Source organism: Ornithorhynchus anatinus, chromosome 2, assembly GCF_004115215.2.
Source record: "Ornithorhynchus anatinus isolate Pmale09 chromosome 2, mOrnAna1.pri.v4, whole genome shotgun sequence".
Lineage (NCBI taxonomy): Eukaryota > Metazoa > Chordata > Mammalia > Monotremata > Ornithorhynchidae > Ornithorhynchus > Ornithorhynchus anatinus.
Genome location: NC_041729.1, coordinates 87729690 through 87750235, shown reverse-complemented (window position 1 = coordinate 87750235; position 20546 = coordinate 87729690). Strand labels below are relative to the sequence as shown.

The 20546-nt window shown below is 45.0% G+C and overlaps 1 long non-coding RNA gene across 1 annotated transcript; it reads right to left on the bottom strand.

Moving 5' to 3' along the window:
- Positions 1-6072: 6072 nt before the first annotated feature.
- Positions 6073-6973, bottom strand: LOC120639037. The gene is made up of 2 exons (XR_005661174.1): positions 6854-6973; positions 6073-6192 (listed from the first exon to the last, which is right to left on the bottom strand). It is a non-coding gene; the product is annotated as an uncharacterized LOC120639037 (long non-coding RNA).
- Between the last annotated feature and the right edge of the window lie 13573 nt (positions 6974-20546).

The following is a 20546-nucleotide window of genomic DNA, read 5'->3' as shown; positions in this document are numbered from 1 at the left end:
GTAGTATGAGTCATTGAATCAGTGTCATTATTAAGTGCTTACTTTGTGCAGAGCACTGTTCTAAACACTTGGGAGAGTACTGTAGTGTCTAAGGCACGATGTGGATGATTAAGTGGCATGAGATCCCAGCTGCCTGGAAAACATTGCAGGGTTGCTGACCTCTCTTGACATCGGGACCCATCCTGCTCTCTCCAATAGGACCAGATGAGGACATGGGCAGCCTGTCTTCTGCAGTTGTAGAACGTTGTTGTCTAGGGTGAGTGAGTGAGGCTAGACACCATTCCTGTCCACAAGGAGCTTAGAATCTTTACAACTTATAATATTTGTTAAATACCTACTGTGTACAAGCAAATGGGTTTTGGAGCAGCAGATTAAGACAAAGTGGTCTTTGGAAGGTGAAAGACACATAATCAGGAGAACTAATTCTCTGGAGAAGACACTAATGCTAGGAAAAGTCAAGGGAAAACAGGGAAGAGGCAGACCCCGCAGCTAGATGGATAGATACCATAACAATTGTAACAGAAGAGCCATTAGAAAGGTTATGGATTATGGCAGAAGACAGGGCGTTCTGGAGAAAATATATCCATAGAGTCACTATGAACCAGAAATGACTCAATGCACTTAATGATAATACTGTGTACCCTGCACCATACTGAGCACTGAGATGATGAGATTGAGAGTCAGTCCGTGACCCTCAAGGAGCTCACAATTTTTTTTTTTAATGGTGTTTGTTAAGTATGTTCCAAGCATAGTCCTGGGGTAGATACAAGATAATCAGGTTGGACACAGTCCATATCCCATGTGGGGCTCACAGTCTTAATCCCCATTTTCCAGATGAGGGAACTGAGGCACAGAGAATTTGTGACTTGGGACCTGTCCATGGTCACACAGCAGACAAGTTGGGTAGCTAGAATTAGAACCCAGGTCTTTTGACTCCCAGGTCTGTGCTCTTTCCACTAGGCCACCCTGCTTGAGTAAGAATAAGATGGGATGAGTTGGCAAAGGGCACATGAGGAAAGGTGTTACAGTAAAAAACAAAACAGAAAATTTATTCACTCGATCAAATTTACTGAGTACTTACTGAGTGGAGAGCACTGTACTAAGCACTTGAGAGAATACAACAATAAGCAGACACAGTTTCTGCCCACAACAAGCTTACAGTCTAGAGGAAAGTCATAACAAGGACAAGAATAAATACCATAGAAGCTGCAGATGACTGTCCAGTTGATAGTCACTCACTTCCCAAGGTCGCTAAGAGTCCAAGACTCCCTCAGCAGCTACACTCACCCTAGCCACAACGATCTACAACTGCAGAAGACAGGCTGCCCATGTCCGCATCCGGTCCTATTGGAGAGAGCAGGATGGGTCCCGATGTCAAGAGAGGTCAGCAGCCCTGCAATGTTTTCCAGACAGCTCGGATCTCATGCCACTTAATCATCCACATCGTGCCTTAGTGAAGCCTGTAGGACAGGCCCCATTGTGGAGATGTAGGGTGATCAGCACCGCATCTGGGCAGATTTGGGAGGCCCAAAAGGTGAGGAATGTCTGATTTGCAAATCCCAGCTACCCAAGTGATGCTGATTTGAAGAGGGGCGTTCCCTCTAGAAGAAGGTGACCCGGGGCTTTCTCTATGCCTGCCTTTCATCTAGTCATCTGTCTATGCTCAAGGCCATGATGCTGCCTCCATAATTGCACGGTTCAAATATGGAGTGTCAACCTTCTTTATTGGTGAGTGATGTTAGCATCAAATCCTGATGTTCCATGAGGCATGATTATTTTCTGTTTATTCATTTCTTGTTGAGCTGCAAGATTCAATTTACCAGGTGCTGTCCACTAGTGGTCTGTTGAATTGACTGAAAACTAGGACTTCAAACTAGATTTTTCAAAGTACTAAGTCAGAAAAACCAGGCAATTTCATATCATGGTGTTGTCGGCTAAACTGTGTGTGATGTGGTCGTGGGGTTCTGCCCCCAAACTGGTGATCAAAGCCCTGGAACCATTAAGGAAATAGCTCAGAGGGAATATTGCCCCTGCACTTGGCTCCCCTCAGTGCCAGAAGTAGAGAGGAGCTTCTACCCCTTAAGCCATCCATCACCACCACCAGCCTACCTTCTGTACTTGAGGAGGCTTGAGGAGATGTGTTGAATATCCCAGAACCTCTTCCAGGACAAATTACAGACTGCCATGTCCTTGGGAAGAGGATCCCTGGAATAGAACTAAAAGGCCAAACAGGGATATAAGTTCCATCAAGTGCTTAGTACAGTGCTCTGAATGCCGTAAGGGCACAATAAATATGATTGTATGAATCAATGTCCCTGAGGAAACAGGCAACTTCTGGATTCCCTCCCCTTCCCCTGCAGTGGGTCTGGGTTTCTGTTTCTACAGCTCAATTTGGTTTACTAGGGCTGGGTCCTGTCCATGGGTCCCAAACTCTCCAGCCTGAGGATCAAGATGACACCAACCGCTTCAGAAAATCAGACCTCCATAATCTCCCACTGTCCCCAGGCCCCTTCCTCACTCCCATTTTGGGCTGAGTTAAAATTAGAGAACTTCTGAGCAGTAACAAGAGCAATGCTGCATATGTATAATGAGATCATACATCTCCTCCACTGTTCTTTCTCCCTCCCTCCAGGCTCGTATCTCCTCCTGCTTTCAGGACATCTCCACCTGGATGTCTGCCCTCCACCTAAAACTCAACATGTCCAAAACTGAGCTCCTTATCTGTCCTCCCAAACCCTGTCCTCTCCCTGATTCTCTCATCACTGTGGATGGTACTACCATCCTTCCCATCTCACAAGCCTGCAACCTTGTTGTCATCCTTGACTCCACTCTCTCATTCACCCCACACATCCAATAATTATAATAAAGATGGTATTTCACCAAAACCTGCTGGTCTCACCATCACAACATTGCCAAGATCTGCCCTTTCCCTCTCCATCCAAACTTCTACCTTGCTGATACAATCTCTCATCATATCCCGACTGGATTACTGCATCAGCCTCTTTTCTGATCTCCCATCCTCCTGTCTCTCCTGCTTCAGTCTATACTTCAGTCTGCTGCCCGGATTATCTTTCTACAGAAATGCTCTGGGCATGTCACTCCCCTACTCAAAAACCTCCAGTGGTTGCCTTTCAACCTTCGCATGAAGCAAAAACTCCTCACTCTTGGATTAAAAGCTATCCATCACCTTGCCTCCTCCTACCTCACCTCCCTTCTCTCCTTGTACAACCCAGCCCACACACTCCGCTCCCCTGCTGCTAACCTCCTCACCGTGCCTCGTTCTCGCCTGTCCTGCCGTCGACCCCTGGTCCAAGTCCTACCTCTGGCCTGGAATGCCCTCCCTCCTCACTTCTGCCAAACTAGCTCTCTTCCCCTCTTCAAAGCCCTACTGAGAGCTCACCTCCTGCAGGAGGCCTTCCCAGACTGAGCCCCCCCCTTTTCCTTGGCTCCTCCTCCCCTCTCCATCACCCCTACTCCCTCCCTCTGCTCTACCCCCTTCCCCTCCCCACAGGACTTGTGTATATTTGTACATATTTATTACTCTATTTTATTAATGATGTGTATATATCTATAATTCTATTTATCTATTTTGTTGGTATTGATGCCTGACTACTTGTTTTGTTTTCTTGCCTGTCTTCCTCTTCTAGACTGCGAGCCCATTGTTGGGTACGGATTGTCTCCTTCTATTCCCGAATTGTACTTTCCAAACACTTAGTACAGTGCTCTGCACGCAGTAAGTGCTCAATAAATAAATATGAATGAATGAATGAATGAATGAATGAATGAATCATACATCTGGGGAGGGTCTTGATCAGTTTCTGGGACTTCCACTGCCTATTGCATATGCTCAGACTTACCGTCAAGCCCTGAAGCACCCCCTGAAAGAGAAACCCAATTTCATTTGGACCCATACCTAAAGAACTGTGATTTCCTTTGGTTGAAGCAGGGTGAGAGTGGAGTCTCTGGGGACAGAGACATCAGGGTCTCTCACTCTCACACACACATACAGACACACACACACATATGCACACACACTTGCTCAGCCTCCTTTGTTGTTGCTGTGACTGTCGCCCCCAGTATTGTGACAGTGGACTCCAGCACCTCATTGCTTGCTATTTGCACCTAGGTGAGTGAATTCTGCTGCTAATGAGCTGAATTTGGGAGATTTATGGAGTGGGTATGCCAGAATCCTCTGGGAAATGGCTTGGGGCCAGTTCAACCACCTGACTGCTGCTCCTGAACCAGAGGAGGAGGAAGCTAGGGAGCCACTTTTCCACCACTGTGGCTATTTGGTCATGTCTCGATCCACTGGCCGCAAATGGGGTCCTCACAGGTTCTGTTAGAGGCATTGCAAGGCATGAGCCAGTATCCCCAAAATCATGGTTGTCCCAGTGAATGCAGATCAACTGGCCAAATCTCCTAGCCTAGAATCCTGGGATCTGCTAAGGGAGACTGGGAGTGACTAGGGTAGGTCAGGCCAGGGATGATCAGTTCCGACCAACCCAGGCTCCCAGAACAGCAACCCAATCCAGCTGAGGAGAATCTGGAACTCAGTCAATTAATCAATTCTATCTACTGAGAACTTATTGGGTGCAGAGCACTCTACTAAATGCTTGGGAATTTGTAGACATGAATTCTACCCACAAGGAACTTGCTTATAGTCTGGAGAGGGAGGCAGATGTTAGAATAAATTATATAAGGGGAAATGGTGGGGTATATGAATATGTACATAAGTGCTGTGGGACTGAGGGTGGTGAATATCAAGTGCTTAAAGGGTATAAAGGGTAAGTGTATAGGTGATGCAGAAAGGAGAGTGAGTAAGGGAAATGAGGGCTTAGTCGAGGAAGGCCCCTTGGAGGAGATGTGATTTTAGTAGGACTTTAAAGGTAGGGAGATTGGTGATCTGTCTGATATGAAGGGGGGAGGGAGTTCCAGGCCAGAGGGAGGTCGTGGGCAGAGGAGTCAGCAGGAAGATAGACAAGACTAAGGTACAATGAGAAAATTGGCAATAGAGGAGTGAAGCGTAGTAGGAGATCAGCAAGGTAAGGTGGGAGGGGGAGACTCAACTGAGTGCCTTAAAGCCAGTGGTAATAATAATGTTGGTATTTGTTAAGCGCTTACTATGTGCCGAGCACTGTTCTAAGCGCTGGGGTAGACATAGGGGAATCAGGTTGTCCCACGTGGGGCTCACAGTCTTAATCCCCATTTTACAGATGAGGGAACTGAGGCACGGAGACGTTAAGTGACTTGCCCACAGTCACACAGCCGACAAGTGGCAGAGCTGGGATTCGAACTCATGAGCCCTGACTCCAAAGCCCGTGCTCTTTCCACTGAGCCACGCTGCTTCTCCTAGTGGTAAGGAATTACGTTTTGATGCGGAGGTGGTTGGGCAACCACTCGTAGATTCTTGAGCACTGCAGAGATGTGGACTGCTTTTTTGTTTTGTGGGGTTTTTTTAGAAAAAGTATCTGGACAACAGAGTAAAGAAAGGGCTGGAGTGGGGAGAGACCAGAGGCAGGGAGGTCAACAAGGAGGCTGACGCAGTCAATCATCAAGGTGGAATATGATAAAAATGATAATAATGACTGTGTTTTTTGTTAAGCCCTTCTATGTGCCAGGCACTTTACTAAGCGCTGGAGTGGGGACAAGTAAATTGGGTTGGGCACAGTTCTTGTCCCTCATGGGCTCAGTCTTAAACCCCATTTTACAGATGAGGTAACTGAGGTGCACAGAGAAGTGAAGTGACTTGCCCAAGGCCACAAGGCAGACAGTGGTAGAGCCGGGATTAAAACTCATGACCTTCTGCCTCCCAGGTCTGTGCTTTTTCCACTACGCCATGCTGCTTCCATGGACCTTGGGTCTGAGCAGTGGCAGTCTGGATGGAGAGGGTGTTAAGGATCCTGGAGATGTAGTGAAGGTAAAACTAATAGGATTTGGTGATAGACTGGGTTTTTGAATCCCTGCCTGGTCCATATCAACTGGGACTCCTGAAATCTACTGCCCATCTTCTGCCCAGTAAGAGCTCAATAAATACGATTGAATGAACGAATGAATTAATGCCCAATAGATGAATTCTGCTTGGATCCTTTTTAACGACTCTGATCAGGAAATACTTTCCGCATTACTTGTGCAATAAGACACCAGCATCTGGCTGCAGCAGTTATATTGAGGTCCTCCTCCACCACAGTCTTCCTTGAAAACAAAACAAAAAGGAAATAGAAATACGCAGACAATATTAGATTCCCCCAGCCCCCCTTCTGTTTTATGTTAAGTCAGCTTGAGTTTTTTCTGTGATTGTGCCAATCACTTATTATGTAATTAATATATATGTTTGTGTATTTATTCAGAACACTGTACTGGTAAAACTGTATTGCTTACTCTACAGAATCCTCTCTGTTTATTCTACGTGTGAAAGAGGCTAACTGTTCTGTGACCGAGAGGCAGTTAATAGCAATCTGTTGAGATCTGTTTTTCTGTTCATTTAAGTACAGGAAGCATTATTTGGTACTCTGTGAAAAGAGGAGTACGCACTGAGGAAGGTGTTACATATGCAGTCGAGATCAAGAATAAGTACAAAGAAGGCTTTAGGAAAAAAAATATTCTAAAGTAGTAGTCAAGGATGCAAGGTTGTATTTGTTTAAATACCCAAACCCGACCTCACAATCCCCTCACTCAGACAGATAAACAGTTACTATCTCCGTGACAAAAGGCAGCTAGTTGCTTTTGATTGTGGAAGTACATTCACTAGCGATATGTCAAAATGACAATATCTATGACTTGATCAGGTGATAGGTTTGCCCACAGGAAAAGAGTGGCTTCATGTCTTAACACAGGACAGAACAACGTGACGCACCTGTCACCAAGCCATCTTACCCCAGGCCAGCATTTAGTATCTGATGTGGCTGCTGGAGGTGAAGAAATGCAGTTGATTCAACCCATCATCTTCGGTTACTATGCCTCCAGTGAACCAGAAAATGATAACGAACTATCAGGAAAATACCTTTCCCGTGAGTGGAGGGGGGAGAATAGAGTATTACGTCACCAACGACTCCTAAGCAACAGCTGTTTGTTATGGTAGTAGAAGGGGACACAGAGAGAGGGCAAGCAGGGTACATAAGGAGCAGGCGATGCATCATTCGGGAGGAGGAGTAGGACTAACGTAAACATGCTGACGTTATGTGGGGGAAGGGAGAGGCAGAGATGGACAGTTGCGCAAGCAGAAAACAGCAATAGGTGTAAGAAGGATTCAGAGAAATCCATGGGCAAGAAGTGCATGATGGCATGGCCTAATGGATTGAGTACGGGCCTGGGAGTCAGAATGACCTGGGTTCTAATCCCACTTCTGTTACTTGTCTGCTGTGTGACCTTGAGCAAGTCACTTCACTTCTCTGGGCCTCTTTTACCTCATCTGTAAAATGGGGGTTAAGACTGTGAGCCCCATGTTGGACAGGGACTGTGCCTAACCCAATTTGCTTGTATCCTGCCACCCCCCTCCAGTGCTTAGTAAAGTGTCTGGCACGTAGTAGGCACTTAACAAATACTTTTTTTACATGTATTTTTTTTTAGGTTGGAAAGTTAGGGACAATAGATGGTACATGTGAATATGGGTGTGACACACAGAGAGCAGCTCACTATCATTGTCGGAGCCAGAATCCTGAACTGAATGGATAGTTGGTTTCACCCAGAAATGATGTTTCCTCACTGCGACCTAGTATGAGTCTGGGATTCAGAAGATCTGGGTTCTAATTCCAGCTCTGCAACCTACCTGCTGTGAGGCCTTGGACTGTTGACTTACTTCTCTGTGCCTCAGTTTCCTCATCTATAAAAAATACCTTGTCTCCCTCCCTTTTAGACCGTGAGCCCCTTATGTCCAGTCTGCATACATCTGCCTATATCTGCAGTGGACTGTGTCCAATCAGCATATATTGAATTTACCCCAGCACTTAGTACAGCCCTTAGCACCTAATACCACAATTGCTTCACAAATACCACAATTATTGAGAGTAATGCAATTCATAGAATGCCTGCTGAGTGCCGTGCACTGTACTAAGCACTTTAGAAGTTCAACAGATGCATAAAACATGTTCCCTGCCCACATAGCCTGTACACTCTAATAGGGGAACAGATACAGAAGGCATTCACACAGCAGAATCCAAAAAAAAATTGAATGTTCAGCTGAATTTACATATATGCATAAGTCCTGAGGCTGGACACAAAAAAATGAATTGGCTAAAGGATTGATAAGATTTAGGGAATTGATGATTAGCTAGGGAAGGTTTTTGGAGAAGGTGGAATTTTAGGAGGACTTGGAAAAGAGGGAGAGTTAAGGTCTGGAGGATAAGTAGGAAGGGATGCCCAGACTGTGGGGACCATGTAAGCAAAAGGTCAGAGTTGGGCAAGACAAGATCAGGTATACCAGTAGTTCTGCTTTGGATAAACAAAGGTTGCAAACAGGGGAGGAGAGGGTAAGGAGAACCGATAAATTTGGTGAAAGGAGCCCGTAGAGAGCTCTGAAACCAGCGATAAGGACTCTTTGCTTGAGGTAGAAGGAAATAAATAATTTTAGAGAGTTGTGAGGAGAGGGGAGATGGGTTCTGAACATTGTTTCAGGACGGTGATCCAGGCAGCAGTGAAAACTTTGGACTGAAGAGGGGGAAAGGTTGGAGGCAGATAGACCAGCAATGACATTGATACAACTCAGTGCTAATCCGACAAGTGCTTGACCAGGTTTTTATAAGAAGAAGAAGGGATTCAGATCTTCTACCAATATTTATTTGTGCCTGCCTTGTTTGTTGGCCTTCAGAGTTCTTTTTTTTCAAAGAGTTTCATCATCATCATCATAGGCATTTATTTAGCACTTACTCTGTACGGAGCACTTACTAACATATAGGTAGACACGTTCCCAGCTCACAGTGTGGCCTAGTGGAAAGAGCACGGGCCTGGGAGTCAGAGATTGCCACTTGTCTGCTGTGTGACCTCAGGCGAGTCACTTAACTTCTCAGTGCTTCAGTGCCTCATCTGCAAAATGGGGATTCATTACCTGTGCTCCCTCTTACTTAGAATGTGACCCCTTTATGGGATCTGATGATCTTGTACCTACCCCAGCATTTAGTACAGTGCTTGGCACATAGTAAGTGCTTAGCAAATATTATTATTATTGTTGTTGAGCTACAGAAAACCTTAAACTAAAGCATTTAACATTATACAAATATGCATGTCTAATATAGGGCTGTCAGGTTCAAAGATTAATTCATTCATCAGTATTTATTGAGCTACTACTGTGTGCAGATCACAATTCTAGGAGTTTGGGAAAATACAATGAAAGTAAGGCCCCTGACTTCTAGGAAATTAATAATCTACTGGGGAATTTAGTGAGATTTTATCAGTGTACAAGCTAAGACCCATGCCTAACTAGGTCCCTTCCAGATCATCTTCATGTGTTGTTATTATTATTATTATTATATTAAGGACTAACCTTGTGGCAAGCACTATACTAAGACCCGGAGCAAATACAATATGATCAGATCAGACACAGTCCCTGCCCCATACAGGGCTCATAGTCTAAAGGAGACAGAAAGTGGTATTATTATCAAGTGCCATCAAGTCGTTTCCACTTCACAGCAACTCCACGGATATACTTTCTCCAGAACGTCCTGTCCTCTGCTGTAATCCACAACCTTTCTAATGGTTCTTCCGTTATCGTTGTTATGGTCTCCATTCATCTAGCTGTTGGTCTGCCTCTTCCGCGTTTTCTCTGGACTTTTCCTGGCATTAGTGTCTTCTCCAGAGAATTAATCCTCCTGATATGTGTCCAAAATGTGCTAATCTAAGTCATTTGGCCTTCCAAAGACCACTTTGGTTTAATTTGCTCTAAAATCCATTTACTTGTCTTTCAGGCAGTCCATGGTATTTGCAACACCACCTTCTCCAACACCACCTTCTCCAACACCACATTTCGAAACAATGTGTTCTTTCTATCCTGTTTTTTCACTGTCCAACTTTCAGATCCATACACTGTCACTGGAAATACCATAGAGTTGACAGTTGGTATTTTTGTAGCAATCATTACATCAGCACATTTCATGACTTCCTCCAAAGTCTCTTCAAAGCTAGTCTCCCTAACATTAATCTTCGGCATATTTCTTGGCTACTATTTCCTTTATTATTGATTATCGATTCCAGGAGAGGAAATTTGTCAACTTTTTCAGTCTTCTCTCCATCCAATACAGATGTGTTAAAACTTCCATTTGCCATGATCTTTGTTTTCTTGACATTCAAATATAGGCCCATCTTTTTACTCTGTTCCTTAACTTTTAATAATAAGCCCTTCAAGTCTTCTTCACTTTCTGCTAGTAGGGTTAAAGGAGAGAGAAAACAGGTATTTCATTCTCATTTTACAGATAAGGCACAGATAAGCTGTGACTTGCTCAATGTCACACAGCAGGCAAGTAATGGAGCCAAGATTAGAACCCAAGTCTTCTGACTCCCAGCCGTGAGCTCTTTCTACGGAGCCATGCTGCTTCTCTATAAATGCAAAACTTATCCTTTGATGATCTATCCCATTTGTCATTCACTGTGCCTGGTGCCGTTTTCATTTTTCCTTTTTAATGCTGTAAGCTTTTACTCTAAGTGATCTACCTCGTTTCTGACTGCCTTAGGCCGAGCTGGTCAGCTTCTGCGGCTCTCTCCCAGCTGTCTAGGACTACATGATGTCACTGGAATTTCTCTTCCAATAGGTCTCCAGAGCGTTATATATATCCTGCTCAGTTTCCGTATTTCAGCTCATCATAAAGCAGATGTTTGGGTTTCCTTTAATCACACATTTTCCTCTCATGTCCAGTCCAGCAAAGGTGTGAAGCAACGCTGCCCTTAAGCACTTTGCAGTTGCAGATAAAGAAAATGTTCAGAGGAGTAACACAGAGGAGGGAGTTGAGGGGCCTCCCCTTGAGTATAGCAAGTTCCTTAGGTCAGCCAGTCAGTCAGTCATATTTATTGAGAACTTACTGTGTGCAGAGCACTATACTAAACACTTGGGAGAGTATACTATAACAGTAAGCAGACACATTCCCTGCCCACAATGAGCTTACAATGTAAAGGAGTACCACACGATAAAGCCCTGTCCCTCTTTCGAGTTGGTCTCCAGATGCCAGCAGCTACCTTGGGTCATTGGTGGCAGGTGAAAGCAATGGCCCACCACGTCCAAATCCTCGATGGCGTCTCAGTCCCCGCTACTGACCTGTGTGGTGGCTGCCACCCTGGGTGGCAGAAGCAGCGTGGCCTGGTGGATAGAGCACAGGCCTTGGAGCGAGAAAGACCTGGATTCTCATCCTGCCTCTCCCACGGTAAAATGACTGGGTAAGTCGTTTAACTTCTCTGGGCCTTAGTTACCTCGTCTGTAAAATGGAGATTAAAAGTGTGAGCCCATGTGGGACAGGGACTGCGTCAAATCCGATTAACTTGTATCTACCCCAGTGCTTAGAACAGTGGTTGGCAAATAGTAAGTGCTGATCAAGTTCTGTTATTATTATTATTACCATAATCATTAGGTGTTTAGAGACCCACTCTGGGTTAAGGGCCTGGGTCCTCGGGCTGTTCAGAGCATCTCCAGGAGGATGTGAGGAGAGGCTCAATGTGGCAGGGAAATAAGGGAACAAGTAGGTGCCGGATACTTGAGCCCAGTACTAGGCAAACTACAGTGGAAGGAGTGGGGAGACGAGGGCAATAACTGCAATCTCCAATGAGTCTCATAACTGCCCAATGTCTTTTGGAAAAAGTGAGAAGGAAGAGATATAAGGGCAGACCTCTTAAACACCCTCATTCTTCCCCTGGGGCTAATGGGACCTCACACAGGGCTGATCTCCCCAAGCTCTGTACCTCTTAGGGCTGGCCCTGGAAGAAAACAAAGGCAGAAGGAAATCATCAAAGTCCCTGGAAGATTATGATAATTTTTTTGGAAGGCGAAAGAGCCAGGAATACAGGCCAACCTCAGTTTTACCTCTTCTTTCTTGGTTTTCTTTAAGAAGGCAATCGGTACCAGGTGGGTTTGTTTGTTTTTTATGAATCAAACCAAGACACCTGCCACCATAAATGTGGCACGGGTTCTATCTTGGCTCACCTTATGCATTAACACGTAATTATCTCATAACACCATCTGGAGCCTTGCTGAATAGTGATAACACCGAACAGTGGAGTCTAGTTCATCGGTCCCTGTCTTCTGGGTGGTAAAGCACTTCACCTCAGGAAAAAGATCGTTAACTGGGGAAAACACATGAAACTGGTGTGTTTATGGGGTTTTTTTAAATGTCCTCAGAATAAGCTCACAAAGGGTGATCTCTGAAGGTGGCAGGGGAAATAAGGCTGTCCTCAGCCCATAAACCAGACGGGACCCCAGATCACGAACTCTGTCTAGCTTCCCTCAGCAGATGTCATGTTCAGTCAACACCACCCCAGTTTGCCCCATATGAGAAGTTGTAAGGGATTAGAAGAAGTGGGGTCATAAAGGGGTGCGATTTGCATAAGAGGCATCTGCTTAGATTATTAACTTGTCTGAGTCTCTTAACTAATCTACCAATCCCCAGTAGAAAGAGTTGAACTACAATCCAACATGGCGCCGCCTCCCCCTGCCAGTCATATAATGCAATCTGAAGTCAGCGGGTCTCCCACGCACCCCCTCCACCCCACACCGCTCACACACAACCATGCAATCGTGCTGATGGCACTGACACACACCTGGTGTGGACATCGGGGTGGTGGGTTCTGTGACCGCTGGGCCCCGAGGTGAGCCCTGGCCCATAGCGGAGTCAGCCCTGGCCGGACGTGGAGGCAGCCAAAGCCAGCTGGGACAAAGGAACAGGTCACTTCACCCTGCTGATCCGGGCAGTTGCTGCTATCCCTTTGGTTCTTATGGACCATCACAGAAAATCCCTCCTCCCTCTTCCCCAGGTGCCAGCCCTGGTTGGAAGGTCAGATGACCTAGTATTTGAACTGGGAAAATCAGTAGCTGCCCTAAACCTCTCTAAACCGTTCATTTATCCATTCACCTTGAAAGATTTCACCTGATTAATGTAGTAGCACAAAATGCACCAATCCTTCATGGGAGCGGAGAAGACCCGTATGGTACTCGAGCAATGCCACACAGTGGTGGCATGCTGAGAAACACAGCATCCAGCATTCTCCCATCACCTGCAACTATCGCAGAAAGGGCAGCTCTTTTCAAGCCAAGGGAAGGTACGGGCTCTAGGCAGTAAGACAGACACTCAGCGGAAACAGACTCTATGACCACTAGCTATGGCCACAAACCAGAAAGAATGTTTGTGTCGATGTTTATGATGTGGGAAGGATTGCTGGTCATACATCAGCCCTTTTGGCTACACCCATGGGGTAACGTCAACCTTAGCAACCGCTGAAGCGTTGCTGTATATAGCTATACGTGCATCCCTGCAGGTATGAAGATGACTACACTCTAGATACTGTAAGCAGCCCTCTCTTAGACAAACTCCATCAGTGAATTCTGCTAACATTCAAGGTTCCACTCCCTCAAGAGGAGATGCATCACACTTGGGTCAAGAAAGTTTCCACTATTTGCAGCACTGGAGGTGTGCCCCTTCAGTGTCCTCACTGGGTTAAGAAGTAGGCAAATATCACACTTTAAAACAACACAAAAGAAACAAGTAGCCTGCTGCCTTGTCATTTTGTTTCAGTTCCTCCCACATCTCACAAGATAGATTGTCTACAGCTATTTCACCAACTCCGTGTACCACAGATCTCATTTCCCCACCAAACCCTTATCTATCCTTGCTTTTAAAGTCTCCAAAAAATAAAACTCCTTAATTTTTCTTGGTAATGCTGTTAGGAAGTCAACCAGCTGCAGTCCTAATCCATCCCTAACCCATCCTTTCAAGATCTATCTTTGAACCAGCCCTTTTAGTACAGTGCCCAACACATAGTAAGTGCTTAACAAAACCATAATTATTATTACTATTATTACATAGAAAATATGCACACTCATTAAACCCTCCGCCACATTTTCTTTTCCCACTTTATTTTACTTTAATATACTTGTTAATGCACTTTATTCTGCTCATAGGAACACTTGCCTGGCAGAGAAAGAAAAAGCATTTATGCCATTTATTCTTTCCATCCTCTTTCTTTCATTCCTGTCAACTCTCTGCTGTCCTACAACTAATTCCTTAGATGCTCTCAGTAAGAGATGGTAACATATAAATATCACTGACCTTCCACTTAGTGGTCAGAAAAGTGGAAAGGCTTTCTAAAAAGTAAAGCTTAATTTGTGCCAGGAATTGGCATTCATAACTCATCACCCTCTGGACTTGGTTGTCCATAGCTCTGGCACCTCTGGGCTTGGCCATCCATAGCCCTGCACCGCTGGACTTGGCCATCCATAGCCCTGAAACTCTGGCTTTGTCATCCATAACGCCGGAACCGTAGCACCCGGCAGGGTACCCAGCATAGCACCGTGGTGCTCGTCCATAGCACCCGGCACTGGCCATCTATAGCCCTAGCGTCTCTGGGCTTGCCATTTTCATGTTCTGTATCTGGAGCAATGCATTACCACTTTCATGATTCCTGGTTATTCCTGGTTGGCCTCTAGAAATTAAGTACTGGATGCAGCTCTTGGCCTCTACCCATTTTAGCTGCCACCTGTACCTACTGTTGCTTGGACATTCCCCCGGGAACTGCTGCCTGCCCACTATCCCAACAACTTTTATGTTTTCCCAAGTTCCTGGCCAACACCATCTCTGTGCCTCTGGCTACTGTGTGCTTCCAGTGGTGGCAACTGATCGACATTCATTCATTCAATCATATTTACTAAGTGCATACTGCATGCAGAGCACTGAACTAAGCGCTTGGAAGAGTACAATGAAACAAGAAAAAGACACATTCCTGGCCCACAGATAAAGAAGGGTTGAGGAGGGACTTTTTGCAGGGAATTGGAGGTGAAAGTCTGTCACTGGTTAAATAATCAGACTGCAATGAGTAATCATCCCCGTGTTTATTTACAGTTGTATTATTCCCAACACATCTTTGCGTTCTTAAAATTATGTCCTACGAATGTAGAAAACTCCAGGGCTTTTAGTATCATCAGCCACTCACTGGGATCAGCGAGATTGCCCAACAATGATTGCACTGAAGCAGCCACCGGACCTAAGAAGCTTAACTCATGCTCCCAGTGTGGTGTTGCACAGTCTGGGCATAACCTTTCCTTATGCAAATGCTGACTTTGTTAACAGGGGACTGTTGTTACTTGTGCAATCAACGTGGCAGTAGGAAGAAAGGCACACTTAGCAGGGTGTTGAATCATCTCGTTGTGAGCCGGGAATGTGTCTGTTTATTGTTATATTGGGCTCCCCCAAGCACTCAGTACAGTGCTTGGCACACAGTAAGCGTTCAATAAATGTGATTGAATGAATGAATAATTTCAGTTATATAAGTACCCAGGGTCTGGGGGTTATTGAAATGAAAATCCTCAGTTGCACTCAGAAGGAGCCTGAGCTTTTGAGGTTCATTGAATTGTATTTATTGAGCACTTACTGTGTGCACAGCACTATATTAAGTGCTTGGGAGAGTACAATATAACAATAAACAGACACATTCCCTGCCCACAATGAGTTTACAGTCTAGAGGTGGGGGGAGATGAAAAAAGGAGGGGTCCCCAAGAGGGGGAACTCAGCAATGAAGGAGATAAGGTGATGAGAATTTGGGCACTGGAGGGTGTGAGAGGGAGATGGGGGGAGGGAGATAGGGGGATGGGGCAGGAAGGGGGAGGGAAAAGTAAGAGCCCAGGCAGAAGGAGACAGGCTTGAAGGAGCACGGTTCTTCAGGCATAACCTCTGGACTGTAAGCTCACTGTAGACAGGGAATGTGTCTGTTATATTGTTATACTGTACTCTTCCAAGCATTTGGTACATTGCTCTGTGGACAGTAAGCACTCAATAAATACGAGTGACTGACCGACTGACCTCCCTCTCTTCATGCCCCTGAGCAGAGCCCAGCCAGAGAAACCCATCGAGAGAACAAGTGAGGGACAGGGTCAAAGGGTTTCTGGGACGATGACCAGGAGTGACCTGGCAGAGAATACCCATGAGCAAATTCCACTCCAACTGCTCACTTTCCCCCCTCACCTCCAGCCCGTATCCATTAGATAGCAAAGGCAAATAATTGGACTGGGAAAAATCCAGGCAGTGCCTTAAAGTGTGTCAAGTTCACAGCCTCCCGCGAGGACATAGCTCCTTCTGTGCCACCCCTTCCTGGCCCAGGGTAAACCAGAATTTCCAGAATGAAATGAGCATTTTCAAGATTAAGGGGCAAAAACTGTATGAATTTAGCACAGGACAAGGGCAAAGCAGGCCTGGCTATGATTCTTGGTGGAAAGTGCTAGACCACAAACCATCAGTCTCTCAAATCACTGATATTCCTTGGGAGAAGAATACTTTTCAGACTTTCCAGGGCTCAGGATTCAGGAACTTCCCAAAGGGTGAGGACGAATGCCTGCCAGGCCTAGCAGGAAGAATTCCTAGATTTGAAGGAAAGAAACTTGGGCTGGGGGAGTGCTACTTCTCTACTTGTGCTGCTCTAGGGAAAAAGTAAGTTTTTTCTTCTATCTAAATACCGTTGGTGATGATGATGATGATGAAGAGGTGCACGGCAGATCAGGTGGCTATAATCATGCATTCACCTTACAAAATTGAAATGTCAAAAAGAAACTGGATACTTTTTCTCCATTTTACCTAAATAAGCTCATGCTAGGGCAAAAGGACAAAATTATGGAGAGGGCAGAGAACAAAAGTATTGGCAAAAGGATCCTCCAAACAAAGGAGAGACTGGCTAACTGACTACAGGTGATGACACTTAAGGCAACGGAGTGGATAAAAGGGTAGTAGGACACAGGCATTCAAAATCTGTCGATATGGCTAATCAGGCCATTTGGCATTCTGGCTAAAACTCAGAACATCAATTTTCCATATTTAATTTCAGTAACTTCATCTCCAAAACACTAATCAAAGAGAAATTATTTTTGAAGCTTGGAATATTGCCCACAGACTTGGTCACTTTTTAGCCCAAAAAAATTGTTAAAAGGTAATAAACCAATATAGAAGATGCACCTTAAATGTGGTCATTTTAATCTGGAAAAGATTTAGAGCAGCTGCAGGTCAGTCTTTTAAAACTACACTAAAATGGCTCAATTATACCCTGATCCCTGTGGGGGCAAAGTTAGGAATGAAATGAATTTCAAAATATTAGATTTGAATAATTCAGTATTACTACTATTGCCAGAATTTTATTTTCTTTTACTGTTTTTCTTTTTTTTAAAGTACCAATTAACATGGAGGACAGCTATGACTCAGACAATAGACTAGCCATATGTGGTTTGAAAAGTGTCATTCTGATATTGGCAAATATCTGTTTTGGGGCCTCTGTTCTTCTCGTTCTACTCTTGGTTTCCCAGTGTCCATCCGCTTCACATGGCTGCACCTACACATTTGTGCAGATGACTCCCAAGTCTATCTCCCCAGCCCTGACCTCTCATCTGCCTTAGAACCTTGCATTTCCTCCTACTTCGAGGATACCTCCATAATAATAACTGTGGTACTTAAGTGACAAATACTATACTACGTACAGTGGTAGATACAAAATGATCAGGTTGGACATAGTCCCTGTTCCACGTGGGGCTCAGTCTAGATACGATGAAGAACCGGTATTTAATCCCCATTTTACAAATGAGGAGACTAAGGCACAGAGAAGCAACAGGACTTTCCCTGAGTCATATAGCAGGTAAATGGCAGAGCTGGGATTTGAAACCAGGTCTCCTGACTCCCAGTCCTCCGTTCTTTCCATTAGGCTACATTGCTTCTTATGTTTCTTATATCTCTGGGTGGATGACCTCCCTCTCCTTATTCCTGCTCCCCTCTACCAGGTACCTAATATGGCAGAAACAGATTTGTCTTTCTTTCCAACCCCACCCCTCCTCCTACCTTTCTCATCCAGGTTCACAACACCACCATCCTCTTTGTTTCATAATTTTGCAACCTTGATGTCATCCTCGACTCCTTGCTACCTTCACCTCAGTCTGTCTCTCCATCCTCCCACTTCCCCCCGTCCCTTCTCCCCCAAGATTCCCAGACTTACTTACCCCTTCCTCATCAATTTTGTGCCCATACCCTGGACCAAACCCTGATCATCTTCCAGCTGGGCTACTGCACAGTTTTCTTTATTTGTCTCCCTGTTTCCTATATTCAGTATGTCCTATATTCTCCTCCCCTAGTCATCTTAAGTAGTAGTAATAGTACTTGTTAAGCCCCCAATATGTGCCAAGCACTGTTCTAAGCACTAGTGTAGGTACAAGTTATTCAGTTATTCAGGTGAGATAGTCTCTGTCCCACATGGGGCTCACAGTCTAAGTTAGGAGGGAGTAGGATTTAATCCCTATTTTAATAATAATATAATAATGTTGTTATTTGTTAAGCACTTACTCTGTGCAGAGCATTGTTCTAAGCGCTGGGGGAGATACAGGGTCATCAGGTGGTTCCACGGGAGGCTCACAGTTAATCCCCATTTTACAGATGAGGGAACTGAGGCCCAGAGAAGTGAAGTGACTTGCCCACAGTCACACAGCTGCCGAGGGGCAGAGCCGGGATTCGAACCCATGACCTCTGACTCCCAAGTCCGTGCTCTTTTCACTGAGCCACGCTCCTTCTCTACAGATGAGGTAGCTGAGGCACAGACAAATTAAGTGACTTCCCAAGGTCACACAGCACATGAATGGCAGAGCTGGGATTAGACCCCAGGTACTCTGACTCCCAGGCCTGTGCTCTTTCCTCTAGGCCATGCTATTTCAGAATGCATTTCTTCCCTCCTGAAAAACCTCCAATGGCTAACCATCTTTTTCTATATCAAACAAATTCCTGACCAGCTGCCTCCACCAGCTGTTTCCCTCTTTTGCTTATTCTGCTCTATTGCAGCTTATATCCTTCATCCCTCTGAACTGCCATACTGTAACTCACTCTCAGTTCTCTTGTATCAGACCCACTTCTCACACAAAAGAAGAAACTCCTTCCTCATCGAACTCATTGGAAACACAAAGGAACTTCCTCCCCACTGAGTCGATAGGACCTCATTACTCTCCATCTTCAAAGTCCTCCTAAAATTCCACCTCCTCCAGGAGATACTCCCTGCTGAATCTTACCTACCTGGTTATGGCACTCTACTAGCCCCCCTCAGGATCCTTATACACATGTATATAGGTTAGTCATTCTAATTGTCCATATTTTAATCCTTTTTCATTTTTGCTTTTTTTAATGGCATTTGTTAAGCACTTACTACGTGACAGGCACTGTACTAAATGCTGGGATAGATACAAGATAATCGAGTTGAACACAGTTCATGTCCCACATGGGGCTCACAGTCTTAATCCTGACTTTACAGATGAGGTACCTGAAGCACAGAGAAGTGAAGTGACTTGCCCAAATTCACACAGCAGACTAGTGGGGGAGTCGGGATTAGGACCTAGGTCATTCATTCATTCAATCAATCGTATTTATTGAGCGCTTACTGTGTGCAGAGCACTGTAATAAACTCTTGGAGTGTACAATTTGGCAACAGATAGAGACAATCCCTGCCCAACAACGGGCTCACAGTCTAAATGGGGAAGACAGACAACAAAACAAGTAGACAGACATCAATATAATAATAATAATGGCATTTGTTAAGTACTAACTATGTGCCGAGCACTATTCCAGGCACTGGGGTAGATACAAGGTAACGAGGCTGTCCCACGTGGGGCTCACAATCTTCATCCCCAATCTACAGACGAGGGAACTGAGGCACCCAGCTGACAAGTAACGGAGTCGGGATTAGAACCCACAACCTCTGACTCCCAAGCCCAGGCTCTTTCCACTACGCCACGCTGCTTCTCTAATCAATACCATCAAGGTAAAAAGAATCATAGATATATACACATTATTAATACTAGGTCCTTCTGACTCCCAGGCCCGTGCTCTATCCAGCAGGCTATGCTGCTTTTATTGGTTGAATCTATATTTCCCTTTGGTTCCCTTGAAGAACTACTCCCTGAGACTGCCTAGGTCTCTCATTAGATTGTCACTTCCAGGGGGTCAGGGGCTGGGTCTTCTAGTATTATTGTGTATCTCCAAACTCTTAGTACAATGCCCTAGTTACTGGGAATCCTATCAAGATTAGTGGGAAGAAATGAGCTCCTCTTTCCTAAATAGCCATTATTTTCCACAGGAAATCTATCATTTTTACAGTCAAAATAAGACTTGGAAGGCATAAGGAAATCATCCTATGACGGCAGGAGAATTACTTTTGAAATGAATTACACATCGTATTAGTAAAGATGTCTAAAATAGTGCCTACCAACAAAAGGAAACGTTTCCTTCTCCCAACAGTAAAATGCAGAATTCAGAATGGAATTTATTACAGGATGTTGTGGAAACTGAAAATATCAGTAAATTTAGCAAAGGTTTTGGTCAGTTCGCAAGAAGTCAATAATGGGTAACGAGAGGGGG